The 16,703-nt window shown below is 31.1% G+C and overlaps 2 long non-coding RNA genes and 1 pseudogene across 4 annotated transcripts; all 3 read left to right on the top strand.

Annotated features, from left to right (window-relative positions):
- Positions 1 to 407: 407 nt before the first annotated feature.
- On the top strand, positions 408 to 3,259 carry LOC110648878 (uncharacterized). Of its 3 annotated transcripts, none has more exons than XR_009142504.1 (3): positions 408 to 1,046; positions 1,362 to 1,490; positions 1,637 to 3,259. It is a non-coding gene; the product is annotated as an uncharacterized LOC110648878 (long non-coding RNA). The 3 variants fall into 3 exon arrangements; XR_009142505.1 differs by having other exon boundaries at positions 1,356 to 1,490; XR_009142503.1 differs by having other exon boundaries at positions 1,128 to 1,490.
- A 1,806-nt stretch (positions 3,260 to 5,065) lies between these two features.
- LOC131171862 (uncharacterized) lies at positions 5,066 to 9,707 on the top strand. The gene is made up of 4 exons (XR_009142502.1): positions 5,066 to 5,178; positions 8,885 to 9,194; positions 9,538 to 9,583; positions 9,690 to 9,707. It is a non-coding gene; the product is annotated as an uncharacterized LOC131171862 (long non-coding RNA).
- A 56-nt stretch (positions 9,708 to 9,763) lies between these two features.
- Positions 9,764 to 11,346, top strand: LOC110648879 (choline monooxygenase, chloroplastic-like; annotated as a pseudogene).
- The last annotated feature ends 5,357 nt before the right edge of the window (positions 11,347 to 16,703 follow it).

Below are 16,703 nucleotides of genomic sequence, written 5' to 3'. Positions count from 1 at the left end.
AATTTTCATATAAATATAAGTATTACATCATTTAATAGAATTTTATTTACAAGAATTTAATAATTTTTTTTATTGAAATTTAACGATTACTTTTAAAAAAAGTTATAAAAAATTAAATTTAAAAATATATTATAAATTAATTTAATAAAATATTTTACTATAAATTTAATAATTATCTACATATTTTTTACTATAATCATTTCAATTAAAATTAATAATATATTAACGTTAGTATTTTTTATTTTATTAATATTTATATTTTAAAAAATATATATTTTAATTATTAATTTATTATTTATAAATAATTTATTAATATTAATATATTTTTCTATCTCATTTTTCAAATTTTTCTGCACATTATTATATTAAAAAAAAACCCTATAAACTTTTGCATTTTTTGGGTTTTCTATCTTTTTACGCCTCGGATTTCCTTTTGTCTTTTTGAGATTTTGCTTCGTGCATTTAACCAGTGCTTGCTCAAAACGACGCTGTTTAGCCTTTGTTTTCTTCCCCTTCACAGCATCTTTCCTTCTGTATTTTTTTTTTTTTTTTTTAATTTCCTTCTTATCTCTGAGAGATTCAGAGATAAGATGAAATCCGGTTAATTATTTGCTTGAGATGTAAGGTCTGCGCGTTATCATGAGTGGGGGGAGTGAGGACAGGTGAGAGGGTGAGTAGAGTGATGCGGTGATAAACAGAGGCAGAGTAGGGCTGATGAACGGAATTTCGGGGAGGAGAATGCCGCCACCTACTGCGAGAGCGATTGCTAGGGCTTTCTCTGCCGTGGAAGTGACGGAAAGTAGGAAGCTACCTGTGGCTGTGTGGAGTCAAGCGGCGCTAAATTTCGGTGAGGAGTTAGGGTTCATGCGGAGATTAAGAACGGCATTAGTGGTGATTCAACAGCTGGGTTTAATCTGAGAAGGATTCCATTTTTGGTGATGAACAAAATAGGGATTGAGCACATGGACTGTGATGATTCGAAATTGAAAAGGCAGCCTACAAGAGCTATGAAGACCATCTATGACTTTTTGAAGTAAAAATGATGGGTAACTTCTTATTTCCAGTATGAGTTATATTTTTCAACTTCATGTTCAATTTAAGGAACTTTCTATAAATTTGGAAAGCAGAAATTGATTGGTGTTGGTGTCGAAGTTTCGCGATTGTGATTGATAATTGTAGCAATGGAATAATTTTTCAGGAGTGTATTCATGCTTTAAGAATTGTGTATCTTTGAATATGCAAGTGAAATAGGGTAGATAGGCGCCTAGATTAAATTCCGTTTTCATCCATGCTTGATTTCCCTGATTTATTGTTATTCTTTTTTTCTATACCCTTGATGATCTTGCATTGCAAAGAGACAGAATATTGAGGCTGTTGTTGTGAAGGCTGTTGGAGAAAGCTACGAGTCATCCACCTCCTTCAGCATTTTTAAGTCCGTAAAGAATGTTCTGAGTTTCTCCCTCTACCGCTCTGTGAATTTGTTCTCTGTGGTATTTCTATATCGATATCTCTATTTCCGAGTTCTTTTGCTTGCTTTCTAAAGTTGTAGACACTTAGCTCTTTTATTAATTGAATTCTATTCTTGGCCAATAAATCAGCAAATTAACTTTTATAATTATTATTTTTTGTTTTGCAGTAAAGTTCACGCCTCTGTTTCAGTCCAGACGCTCAAGCCCGAGGACAAGTCTGATTGCTTTGGTGTTTTTTTGCCAAACATAACATCTATATGTGGTTCATACCCTTTATTCTATAATATCAAAATCATGTGTGTTTCTTTAATTTTATAGATTTTATCGGGCTTTAATGGATGTTGGTTTCTTCTGATGTTTGATATAGTGGCAATTTTCTATTTTCCTAAGTAGTTAGGCTCTGATCTACTTAGTATGCCTTAGTTGGCTTATTTTTTTTTAAAAGAAAAAAAAAAAAAACCTACTAAAACATATGTTGCATTTTCTTAGAAGGTTTCTTTGATTTGTTTCTTCCTAAATATGTAAATGACAATTTGTTTAGATATAGCATCAAGATTAGGAAGAAGATAAAAGACACTCCAACCAATTAATACAATCATTGAAAACACAATCAGTGAGAATTCATAGCTATCAAACTACATTCCTGTAGATTGCTGTATATGTAATGTTTACATCGACCCACCCCGAAGAATTAAATATCTGGGTTTTAATTTTGTAAATTAAAGGAAGAATATTCAAATGCTGTATTTGAATCGTACAGCATGGTACATAATTCAATTTAATAAACAATGATCATTGAAATTGCTTAAGCTGCAATTATGTGTACCCCATATGATTATGCTTTGGATGTAAGCTCTCAATGCTCTTATGTGGCTGGATATTTTCCAAGAACCATAACTCAAGTCAATGAGGAAGAACAGGAGGTGCAATTGTGTGGGTGTTGCATGATTTGTTGTGTCTGCATTTCTGTCCAATTATGTGGAAGTAAACTTCTGTTGTGTCATTGCAGTCATTACATAGGATCCAAACCTGCAAATTGCCCATGCTTTTTAGACGTCCTTCAGTGAAATTACTTCAAAAGACTAATAATGCGTGTCTTGTTTCAAACATAGGAGACAGATTGTTATTTACATGTTTAACTTTCATCTAATGTAAGTTTTCCTTTTTTTTCCACCCTCTTTGGTAAGTCATATGATGTGTTATAAATTCAATATCACCAAAGTCTTCACATGAAATCTTGTCAGCACAGCTTATATCGCATCCAAAGAAACACAATAGTTTCCATGCATTTCAGTTGAGGATGATTAGTCTGGCTTAAACTCTGCTGTGTTTTCGTTAATCGTTTCAAAATCACTGCATAATTTAAAACTTCCATTACATTTTTATTTATTTATTTATTTACTTATTTATTACTTAAAGGTTTGCAAGAAACTGAAATGGGGTTTCTAAAGTATTTTTTTCCTTTAATTTGTGGCAGGTACCCCTACAAGGAGCCAACTGCTCAGACGAACAGAGACACAATTTAAACTTACATGTTTAAACACTTTTTCGAATTTGGTGAAGGATGGAATTTTACGGTTTACATGTAAGGAAGGGAAGTCACTCTTCTTTCCTCTTTAGTCTTCATGTTTTTTTTTTTTTTCCCCTTTTCTTTCTTTCTTTTTCCATCCAAGCAAACATAGGATTTAGCTACACTCTTTGGAAATGAGCATGGTGTGGCTTTCTATTTATGCACCAGTTTTTTTATTTTAATTTAATCCACCTGCTGAGGCTGGTTTGCAGTGGCTTAAGTATTTTTTAATGTTTTGATAATGGCATTCTGATATTTTATGGGCTTCGTGTCATTTTTTGCCTTTGTTTTAGTTAATTACCTGCATATCTTTTTATTTGCCTATAGAATAAGTTACAATGAGATCAAAGAGATGGTGTCAAGTAGCTTGGTTTGATTAATGGCTTTATTTCTATAGGGGAATCAGCTTTGTGTTAATTTCATATTTCAAATATATATAATCACAATATGATTACAATGACTATGAAATTGTTAATTTATTAATTTAAGAAATTATAATAATATAATTTTTTTATTCAAACCGTATATAATATATTTTGTGTAGAAAATAAAAAAAAAATTAAATAAATTTTGTAATAAATTATAATTTTATTTAAAATATATACATATAAAAAGTTTATTTATTAATATTATTATAAAAATTTTAATAAAAAAATTACACCAGCAGCATTGTGCCAGTATGATATAGCTTGTATCTAAGGGTGTCTTTGAATTGTTATTGAAATTTATTGCTGAGAAAATTAATTTTTTAAATATATTAATTAGAAAATATTAAAAAATAATTTAATAATTTTTTAAATTGTTTTTTTAATAATGATATAATTAAATGAGTTGCGCGTTTGGTTTTTTATGAACAGTAAAATGTCAATCTTACTTTTGTCCTTTCTTTGTTTTTAGTTTTAATTTTGTTATTAAATTATATTTTATTATTATAATACGTAAACAATAAATACTATATTATTAATAATGATTGTTCTTAAATTAAATTATATACATAAAAATAATATGCAATATAATAAATAATTAAAATTTTATTTCAATTAAATTTAACAAAATGAAGTTAATAATTATTAATAGATAATAATTTTATTTATAAAATATAATAGATGAATTATTAATATAAATATTTATTTATTTATTAATTATATTAATATACTCAACTCAACTAAGTCTTTATCCTAAAAATTTGGGGTCGGTTATATGGATTCGCTTTCTCCACTCTGAACGATTTTGGGTTAAATCCTCAGAAATGTGTAATGCTTCTAGGTCATGTTGCACTACTCTCCTCCAAGTCAATTTAGGTCTATCCTTTTTTTTCTTTCTATCCTTTAACCTAATGTGCTCTACTTGTCTAACTGGAGCCTCCGTATGTCTACGCTTCACATGACCAAACCACCTCAATCTCCCTTCTCTCAACTTATCTTCAATTGGCACCACTCCTACCTTTTCTTTAATACTCTCATTACGGACTTTATATAGTCTAGTATGACCACTCATCCACCTTAACATTCTCATCTCTGCAACTCTTATTTTAGATGCATACGACTCTTTCAGTGTCCAACACTCACTACCATATAACATAGCCGATCGTATGGCTGTACGGTAAAATTTTCCTTTCAATTTATTTGGAATCTTATGATCACATAAAACTCCCGTGGCACATCTCCATTTCAACCATCTGGCTTTAATCCTATGACTAACATCCTCCTCACATCCCCCATCTACTTGAAGGACTGAGCTAGATATTTAAAGTGATTACTTTGGGACAGTACCACTCCATTCAAACTAACTCCTTCCCTATCACCAGTTTGGCCTTCACTGAACTTGCAATGCATGTATTCTGTCTTCGTTTTACTTAACTTAAAACCCTTTGACTCTAGAGTACTTCTCCAAAGTTCTAGCTTTCTATTGACTCCTTCTCGTGTCTCATCTATCAGAACAATATTATTCGCAAATATCATGCACCAAGGAATACTCTCTTGTAGATGTTTCGTCAGTTCATCTAAATATAAAAAATTATCTGTGCGGGTCATGAAGCTTATAAAATTGGAGGAAACAAATCAGGATTGAAATTCAACTTCTAGGAGATTTCGTGTAAGATACCCATTGCCAAGGAAAAACGCAGTCAATGGAGACTTGGTGAGATTTCTTTTAAATGGTTTATTTATTAAAATTTAAATTTGAGTTTTCATAAAATAATTTAAATATTTTTAGATTAAAATTTATTATTATTATTATTATTTGATAATGAGACGGAGAATGGAATTGTTGCTCTTTGATGGAATTTGAAAATGCACTTTTGTATTCATTTCCTTGCATTTGCAGACCAAATATATATAATTAGGGTCTGCATGGGGTTGGTTAGTTTTTTAAATTGAAATTGAATAAAAAAAATTAAAATTTTAAATTATTAATGTTATTATAAAAATTGAATCAAATTGAATTTATAAAATAATCGAATTAAATGTTTTGATTTGATTTGGTTTGTTGAACAATGTCCATTACTTCCACAATTGAAAAAAAAACATATTTCCACAAAAAGCAATATTCCCAGATGACTTTGAATCATCATAAAACAGAAGAAATTAATGTCAAATAAAATGCAATTCCACTCTTACCACATAAGAACACAGACAAATTTTGTAAAGTGTATTCAGATTCACTTTTGTTTTTGATTTTTCATCCTAAAAAATAAAAATTTTTTTTGATTGAGCTTTTTATTTTATATTTTCTTTTTTTTTTCTTGTTTGTTTTTAAAACTTGGCAATCAAAATGGGAAACAACCACATTTGGTTTTCTATTTCAGTTTCTTTTATTCCCTGACCTCACTCCTCCACTATTATAGGACAATTATTTTTTCAAATAAGTTAAACTTTTCTAAATTTGCTCATTTTACTTAATAATTATAATAGTAAATATTATGTAAATTTATTAAAGTAATGGTTTATAATGAACCTTTTTTATACATTATTTTTTTCATTAATCTTTATTTTTAATAATATTTTTAAAAATATATAAAGAAACCAATATATTGTTATACTTAATATTACTTTTAATTTTAGAATTTATTTATTTTTTAATTTCTAAAAAATGTAAATATTCTTATTTATTTTCTAGTCATATGAGAAACTTAATAAATTTTTCAAAAAAATAGATTTCAGAAAACACAAAACAAAAAAGTATAAATAGTTTTCAATTTTTAAAAATTAAAAAACAAAAAACATGCACTCAATATGCCAAAAGTGGTTGAAACAAAAAACAAAACGCAAAATAGTATTCCTGGACTCCACACCCATTGGGTTTCATATCATAAAAAGAAAGGTCAGCTCTATTCTTTTGTTAAGCCTATCAAATCTAGCCCAAACTATAGATAAAAGTGTAGAAATCATTTCTTCTTGCACATAGGTAGGTATTTCAAGCTTATTCTCTCTAGGAAATTCAGAAATGAATGATCTTTACATTTCCAGAAACCTTATCAATAGCACTACAACTTTCATGAAGACACCTAAGGTTGATTATTTCATTAAGCTAGATAAAATTTGGTCTGAAGACAAAACTCAGAATGAGCAGAGTTAACAGAACTAGATTCTGTTTTTAAGTGATAACTCACAATCTGCTCATTAGATTTAAGCCTATAATAACAATCTAGAAAGAGGACAAAATTTTCTACAACTCTCATGAAGATAATTAGACCTAATTCAGTAGATTTACTATGATAAAATGGGTGGAAATGCATACTATGTGACAAACTTAGGTGAAGCAAGATAGACTAAACTAAAATGTCAATAACTTATCCGTCCAAAATCGGAATTTGATTCCTCAAAATGCTACAAACTCATAAGACACAGACTTAACTAACTAGAAAAAACCAAATTCAACTTCACCAATTTGTTGATTTGAAACTCTAATAGAAAGTAGGTACCACTAGGTGACTTGTTTTCTAAGTGAAAGGTTTGGCATGTTTTTAAAGCATACCTTCTCCAATTGGTTTCCATACTCAAATTTAAAATTGAGAATACATTCTTATGAGTATAATTCAATGGTAAATTGACCTAAATCATCTAATCAAATTTCCTTAACCCAAAGACACCCCAGTCACACCACCAACACACATACTCATGAACATGTTACATGTAATCATTCCCCATCTACTAATAATGAAATATTCAAATTAGGAATGCCACAAAAACACATGCTATAATTTTCAGTAGTTATAGATAAATAGATGCCTCAAATCAGGAACTTTCGTGTATTATAATAAAGCTTTTCATTATTTCTTTGTCTACAAATGCTTCATTAAGATAGACAAGCTTATCCTAGGCTCCTAGCTAGTGTGTGCAATGGAACCCATAGACTTTAATGTTTTGATTCCAGAAGAAAATGTTAGCAAAGTTAAAAGGGTATCAAGTCAAATTTCCACATTAAAATTTCAAAACAATAACACAAAAATGCATAATATATATACAAAGTGAAATTTCTTTTATCAGCATTACATTGCACAAGATGCATAATCTATTAGAATTACCTTCAAGAGGAAAGGAGAGTGAGCATTACATTGCACAAGATGCATAATCTATTAGAATTACCTTCAAGAGGAAAGGAGAGTGAGGCAGCAGATTCTTTGAAAATATCAACAAATTTTTATAAACCTCAATCACAGAAAAAGAAGAAAAAAAATAAAAATAATTGCAAAAGAAGACTGGCTAAAAAAATAGCATTTTTTTGTGGTAAATAATACAAAAATAAAATTAAAAAGGAAAGAAGAAAAAAAATTACTAGAAGAAGAGGAGATCCAGTCGGCGAACAGAAAGGAAACAAAAATAAAAAAGAGGAGAGGCGAGAGATTAGGATAAAAATTTGAGAGTTCGCAATGAAAAAGAGGAGGGGTAAGAGATTGGGATAGAAATTTATGAGTGAGTAATAGTCGGTAGATAGGGTTTTAAGGGACAAAGAGATACTTTTATTAATTGTATATGGGCAATATTGGAATAAAAATGAGTAAAACTATGTTTATCCATTGAGTTAGTGGTTTTAAAAAAATTTGGCAAACCTGTAATTAAATCATGAAAAAATCATGAAATACTATGATCATGACTTGTCATTATTCCCAAACACATCTATGAACCATACTTACATTAAGAAGTGACGACTCACCATGATCCAAATAATGGTTAATGACAGTTGTACTAAAAAATGACAAATGATAAAATTTTAAATTACTTTTTAAAATATGTGACATAGTTTCGTGAGCTTATTTATATGCTTTGGTTTTAATATATTGTGAGCCATATTTACATTAAGAAGCTAGGACTTACCATGATCTAAATAATAGGTTAACGATAACTATACTAAAAAAATGACAAATGATAAAATTTTAAATTATTTTTTAAAATACCTTACATAATTTTGTGACCTTATTTATATGCTTTAGTTTATATATATATATATATATATATATATATATATATATATATATGATTCCTCTCAAATATCATTTTTCTTTTTCTTTTTTTAATATTTTTTAGTTTAACAATAGCTACTACAATATATTTATAAATATTTTTTCTCTTAATCTTCTAGCACAGCGTCAAATGTTTTTTTTTTTTAATTTTTTTAATAATTTTTTTAGTTTTAAACTTTATAATAATTACAGCTGTTTTTACTTAAAAAAATGAAAAGGAAAATTTTTTTTTCTTTCTCTTGTACATAAGAATAATTTAATCTATTAAAATTACAGATAATTTAATAATTTTTGATTGAATAATATTATTTTTAAATTTTAATTAAAACTAATTAAATAAAAAAATTGTAAAAGAGTGGAAAAAACTGAGAGATTCTTCGACAGGCAGAGGAACGCCAAAACAAGAACTGAAGGACACAAGAGTACCCTGGAATGTCGATGTCGTTTACTTTGAAGCAACCGTCGTAGCGAAGACAATGGCCATTGCCACCGCAGTGATCCCTTTGAAGCTCATCACCAGTCGCAGGCTTCAACCTAAAAATCATACTCCATTTCTTGCTCAAAATCGGCCCTTCAAGGTCTCATGCTGCGTTCTTCACAATCCAAGCTCTCTCCATACTCATTGTCAGAAACTCGTCGATAAATTTGACCCTCGTATTCCGATAGAGAAAGCCCTGACTCCACCCAGATCCTGGTAACCCTTCATTTTACGATTATGAGCTCCATCTTGTTTTCTATGGAGGATGGCAAGTTGTTGGTTAGTTCTTTTTTTTTTTTACAAAAAAAAAAAGAGTCTTAAGTTGCTTAGAATAGTTAATAACACAAGAAATTTGATAATTTGGTATGATTTTATCAAATACGGCAATTTAAGACTAAATTGAAATATTGAATTCAGAGCATAATTGGGTTTGCCTTGTATTTTCATTATGTATAAAGTGGAGGCTTCAACTCCTAGCGATTAGCATACATCAAACATATCGTAACACAGTAGAAGTAGAATCTTATTTACCAATTTTGGGTTGTATGTTGAATTTCAGGATACACTGAACAGATAAAGGATCCTCGTGACTTTTTCACAGTAAGGTACATTTATATTGGTAGAAAATTTGGTTCTTTTTATTTTTTGTTGTTCTTGCTTTCTTTCAGTATGCTGTCATTTAAATGTTGCTAATCATTTGGGCTCCATTAGGTTCTTAGAAGAAGAAAGGGAAATGCTTGAATATGACTTCAATTTGTCTGCTCACTCTACTCTAAACTTAAGACACTGAAACCAATATCCATTAATTGCATTGTGTGACTTGATTTCATGGACCGCTAATTCCCCTTCTTCCTTTTCAGATGTTTTGCGACAACTAATTAGATGGTGGCTACCATGTTCCATATGCACATAAAGATTTGGCATCTGGTTTGAAGCTTGATTCTTACTCCACCATAGTATGCCTCTCGCGCTTCCTTGTCATTCTTGAACATTTTGTTTTAGCTTTATCAATTTTAGCACTTGATTATGATAGGTCTATAAGACTGCCATGATTTTTGCTCATGGTCTCCAATTTCAGCATTTTCACTAAATTTCAATTATCAGTAAAATTCCCAAATTTAATTTATTTTGATAAATCATCAATGCTAGATTTTGATAAAATATAAATAATATTTTTTTACATGATAACCAAGTAAAAATTTTCAAATACATTTTTGTAGGCTTAGAGCTATTATATTTTATCGTCACATAAAGAATTTGGCTAAATGTCTACAAAAATTTTGTAGAAGCAATCTTCTTGAATCAAAATCAAACTTTGAGCTTTTTTATTTATACAAATTGAAATTGTGCGACAAAAATGTCCTTTAATGAAATTAACCCAATTTATTATATAAAAACATCATTTTTTTTTGAAATTTCATAGTAAGTGCGGTTGTCCTCCACCTAAATTACTGCTTTTTTTGAGATAGATATACGAAAAGGTCAGTATCCAAAGTTGTGAAGGTGGCTCAGCTAGAAGTGAAGATGATTTTGTTCGGCTTGGATCAAAAGCTTTATGTGCTTTCATTTATCCTAATTTCATGATTGACAGTGCGTAATTGGGTGGAAGATGTAATAATAATGACTGATTTATTTGTTGTTCCCATTCTTTTGTACTTTGAACCATTTCTGGGTCTTACAGATATGGGCCTTGGATGGACACCAACCTTGTGCTGCTTCTCGGAGCCAAGAAATGCCAAGTGATATTTGACTACTTTATTGAGGCTTATCACAAGGTACCATCTCAAGTTTACTAATTCTGCACTATGTAATATTTAAGATCTAAAAATATTGTGACTGCCCCTCTCTCTCTCTCTGTCTCATAGATGCTAAACTGAGTAGTTGCCATGGTTTTAACCAATAACACATACTCAAATTGTTGACATGCGTGCTATTAATTACTGAATGTAATTAACAGGAACCCATTCTAATGATATCTATATTAATATGTGTCCTCAGGATGACAAAGCTTTCATTGAAAGGAGTAGTAGATAGTGAAAGAGTACAGGTACAGATAGACTACAGTTCTTTCTTGTAAAATTAATAGCTATGTTGCAGATCTTTAGGGTTCATACATGATTTGCAGATTGAGGATATTATACTTTGTGAAGGCATTCATAGTGGTCTTGAATCTCCATAATATTGTAGCAGTAGATATGCTCCCACAGTTGAGAAAGCTATGCATCATTTCCACCAATTGCTCATGATAATCTTAAAATGTGAGTGTCCTAATGCCTTAATCACAAGTTTCATGTTCAGTATCAAGTACAATCATGCACTCACAAACTTAGGCAAGATCTTCAAGTACTCAATCCCCCCATTTTTGTAAATGAATATCAAGTACATCAAGTTCTTGGTACTTGGTTTTATACAAGAGATTTCAATTCCTCATCGGTTTTATTGTTGATACTATAAGATGAAGACAATCAAAATAATTGCAAATAGGGGTGTACAATTGATATGTTCGGTTCCAAACCAAACCTAATTGATCTGTATCAAAATCTTATGAAATGAAAGTCAATGGTAGAATTGAATCAAACTGAATCAAATTGGTTCAGTTCGGTTTAATTCATCATTTTTTTAATCGAGCCAAAAATCACAAAACGTTGTTGTTTAGTGTCAATAGTTGAACAAAACCCAATAATCACAATCCATTGAAACTTAGACCAAATGACAAAGGAATCGTCAAGAGAGGGAGGGAGACTAGACGACGTTGACGAGACAAAGACCAAGGGGCAGGGGTGAGATAGAGCAAGCAAACAAGGGTGAGACAAATAGAGAGCGTGGGTGAAGGAGGCCAAGTGTTGAAGAGACAGATAGAGACAGTGGGGGACAACGATGAGACAGATAGAGTGAGTGTGAGGGAAGCGGTAAGATGGCTGACCAGGACGGAATGAGGCAACTGGATGTAGACAAAGAGTTAAGAGCGAAGGTCGAGGGTGGGTGAGGGAGGCAAATAGAAGTCTATAGAGTAGAACAACTGATTCAACTGAAGATGGAGACTTAACACCATGGCAAGGCCTATTGAGGTTGTGCAAACATGGGACTATATATGGGTTAACACTTAGGCTTAAGCTCCCTTATGGGTTTTAAATTTTAGTCGGTTTAGTTAGTTGGATCTTTTGATCAAATAAATTAAACCAAATCGATTAATTGAAACTTCTTAAAAAATGAACAAAATCAAAATCAATAATGAAAAAATAGACAAATTTCGAATTAATTCAGTTCAATTTAATTAGAATCGAAAACTACGAACCCCTAATTTGCAGCCTCTTTCATGCTCTATGTAGTTTGGTTACTTTAAAGTCTTGATTGGCAATAACTTTTAAGGTGGTATTTAGTATTTTAACTCTTCTCTTATATATATTGTTCAGTGGCATAGTGTTTATACTTGCTCTTAGAGGTTAAGGGGGTGATTCATGAAAAATTACTCTTCCTAGATTTTAGAGGTTGAGTGAGTGATTTGACTAAAGTCAATGAGATGATATCATTATTTTTACATTTACTAACTAATTCAACAGTCATTTTAATTGAATACTTTTGCTTTAAATCACTAATATCTAATAACTAACAACTGGTAAAATAATTGACAGCTAACAACACTAATATTACTATACAAGGCCTTGATCATTAGTGGGATATGTAGATAAGTTATTTTACTCTGCTCTGTTTGGTTTATGAAATAGCATATGACAAGATGGAAATAATATCAAGAAATAGTTATTTCGTTGTTTTTAATATTTTTATCAAAACTTTTAATATGCAATAATTATTATCTTTCTGTTGTTTAAAAAAAAAAACATTGTTATTGGATAGGATATATATTCTTCTGAATTACAAATTTAGTGACTAATAGCTAATCTATAGAATATTTAATTTCCATGTTATTTAATTCTACAAACTAAACAAAGCTCCGACTATCTCACGTAGGTAAGAATGGAAGAAAATCATATGGAGCGATAATTCACTTTTTAATTTTAAAATCTAAGAGTAGTTCAAAGGTGTAAATAATTTGTTAGGAGTTATTTCTAGAAATTTTATGATGGAGAGCAACAGAACAACAAAAGGTTTAAACCCACCATTTTGTCTATTTCCAATACAAAAAAACATCATGTTTGATTCTTTACGCCCATTTCATATAATTTTTTAAGCTAAAAGAATTTGAATTTTAACGTCCAAATATTTTTTAAATATAAAAATTAATTAATCAAATAATAATCTTGATTAGGGTGCATAAAATAAGATCTATAAGTTTGACAATCCCACATCACATAACCCACTACCCTCAAAACATTTTTAATTTAAAATACAGTTTTTAAATCTGGTCTTATTATTGAATCAATGATGGCAAAAAGTTAAGAGTTTAAGGTTCAAAGCAAAGTTAAACCAATATATTATTAAAAGAAGCCACATGGCACATAGACAATAGGATTTTCAATAAGCTTCCTTCTACCAAAAAGATTTTATACAATAGTCTTTAGGATTAGGCTCTATATTTTTGTTTTGTTTACTTTTTGGTCCCTCTGGTCATTTCAGGCATTAGTTTAAATTTTATTCAGTCCTTGTAATTTTGAAAATACAATTATATAGTCACTCTATTTTATAAGTTTTTGAACTATTTAATTCTTATAATAGTAATTTCTTTCTTTTAAATACATTGACGGACAAAAAATCTTGATTTAAACTGGAAAAAAAAGACTAGATAATAGACGAAACAAAAATATAACAATAAACTAATATATATTTTTTTAAAAACTAAATAGTAAGATTTGTTAAAATGGAAAAATTAAATAATAATTTTTCCAATATTTTTTAATAAGCCCATCTGTTATAAGCCAAAGCCACACAAGGATTTGGTAAGGCTATAACTCTAGCCCCAATTCCCAGATTTTCAAGGCAATTTCTAATGGCAATCCTTATTTTTCATAGGTTGGACCTAGTCCATTGAAAGAGCTCAAATAACTTTGATTAGTGTTAGAAATGCAAGCCCTATAAGAGTACAAACACTTAAGAGATTATGAAGAGTTAATGACAAAGAAAATGAGTGGGAGTCTAATAATGTGTGACAAATTCAAGAACAACCTCAAAACTATAAACACAGATAAATAATAACTAAATCTTAATTCTGAATTAATTGGTGTCGTGTTGTATCGACATTTTTTTGTCATTCAACTCTGTTAGATATTAAATCTGCATCAATATCCAAAACTTGTAAATATTTTCATATTATAAAATTATTGAGATCAGATAATCTAAAAGGTTATAAAGAGATCTCAAAATTTATATGCAGGTAATGTCGATGAAGAGTTCTAAGACTAATTTGTTCTAACAATCACATTGCTTGTTAGTTTTTTGGTTGCCAACCGGCTCAATATAAGTCTTTGTATTCTGTAATTTTATGTTGTTGCATAATTGAAACATTTTCTATTTGAGAGTCATTTAAAAGAGAGAAAACTTTCCGCAGCACTGGGATTCTAAAATATTTGAACAACATTTGGATAGACTAAATATTGCAAGAGTGCTTATATCAACCTCATCTCTGAATATATATGGGAAACTCTAAATTTCCTATGATGGCTATTGAAGACAATTGCAGTGAAGCTCTCATCACCTCTAATATGTCACCAATGGTGAGTTCCTCGAGCGAGAATTCATTCCCTGAAACAGATTTCATCAATGGCAACACTCAAGAATAACGAGTCTAATATTTCGAGTCACCAAGTGAGTGAGGCCAAATCATCTGATTCTTTATTAACGGGAGATTATTTTGAGGCTTCTAATAGTGGAGAGCTGCTACATGGCCTTCATCCTATTTGTAACTAGTATGATGGGGTCCCTACTGGTGTCTTACTGGATATCTCACTTGAGCTTTTGGAGAACCATAACAATTATGAGACTCACTCTTCCACCTCCCCTTAATTCGGAAGATTGTGAGCTGCAGAGTAATGGTTGGGCTACTAATAAGGAGCCCATGGCTAATGAGCTTTCACAATATAACGGGCTTCTAATCAAAACTCGGATCTCATCCCTTATAACAGCCCAAATCATGAAGAATATCTAGACATGAAATTTCGGGCGAGCCTCTCTTACCAACATCCATTTCAATTGACAAAAACTCATCCATTTCAGCTGATAAAAACGAGGGTATGCTTCCTTTCAAAACTTGAGCCTCTAGAATCCTCAAGCAAGGGGGCAAGCGTAAGCTTCTCTTTGATTTGCTAGATTTCTCTCCCAAATTGAACAGGGGAGGCAAGAAGGGACAGAAACAAATTAAAATGGGTAGGACCAATCGAGAAGGTGGAAGTAGTTCTACTGATGTCTCCCTCAAATCGAATGTGGAAATTGTCTGACTGAACAACTGGACAAGAGTGACATCTGTTGGGTTATTCTTAGACATGCAAAGGACCAAACTTCTCGAGATGATGGGGGTTTGGACGTGTAGAAAGAGATGATTCTCCTTAATTTTAATTAATCTGTACATGGGTATATATATACAATTGATTCCTATAATTGTGTTCTACTAATTAGGAAGAAATCCTAAATAAGAAATCCTAAATAGGAATACAGAATACAGAATATACAGAGAAATAATATAGTAATTGACTTTCCATAACACTCCCCCTCAAGTTGGAGCATAGATGTTAATCATGCCCAACTTGTTACAAATGTAGTCAATCCTAGCTCCATTCAGAGCTTTTGTGAAAATATCTCCTAACTACTCTCCAGTTTTGATGTGTCCTGTTGAGATGATCTGTTGTTGAATCTTTTCACGAATAAAGTGACAATCAATCTCAATATGTTTGGTTCGCTCATGAAATACCAGATTAGAAGCAATATGGAGAGCAGCTTGATTATCACACCACAATTTCGCAGGCAGGGAGGTCTTAAAACCTGTCTCATCTAGTAATTGAAGTATCCACATTACCTCACATACTGATTGTGCCATGGCTCTGTATTCGGATTCAAAGACTAGATCGAGAAACTACACTCGCTTCTTGCTTCTCCAAGACACCAAATTTCTTCCAACAAAACGCATATCCAAAGAGTTGTCCTCCTGTCAACCTTAGATCCTGCCCAGTCAAAATTCAACATTAAACATTCAAATGCCCATGCTTACCATATAGGAAACCTCTTCCTGGAGCGCCCTTCAGATAACACAAGATTTGTTCCAAGGCTTCCCAATGAGCAATAGGTGGGGAAGACAAAAACTGACTTACCACACTAACGGCATAAGCAATGTCAGGATGAATGACTGTAAGGTAGTTCAATTTTCCTACCAATCTCCTCAGATTCTCTCTGATCTTCAAACAACTCACTATCCCCTGCTAACAGTTGTAAAGTTGGAGTCATTGGTGCACTACAAGGCTTAGCACCTAATTTTCCTGTCTCTGTCAATAGATCGAGGAGATATTTTCTTTGAGACAAGAAAATACCTTTCTTACTTCTCATAACTTCGATACCCAAGAAATACTTTAACAATCCCAAGTCTTTGGTCTGAAATTGGGTTTGGAGGAAGGTTTTAAGAGATGAAATACCTGCAGAGTCACTCCCAGTGATGACAATGTCATCCACATAGACTACCAGGAGAATTAGACCAGCCTCAGATTGCCTATAAAATACTGAGTGATCACACTTACTCTTTTGCATGCCAAATTCCTGTACTGCTTCACTGAATCTCCCAAACCA

This window comes from Hevea brasiliensis, chromosome 13 (assembly GCF_030052815.1).
Source record: "Hevea brasiliensis isolate MT/VB/25A 57/8 chromosome 13, ASM3005281v1, whole genome shotgun sequence".
Lineage (NCBI taxonomy): Eukaryota > Viridiplantae > Streptophyta > Magnoliopsida > Malpighiales > Euphorbiaceae > Hevea > Hevea brasiliensis.
Note: the sequence above shows the minus strand (reverse complement) of the source record. Positions and strands in the feature narration are given on the sequence as shown.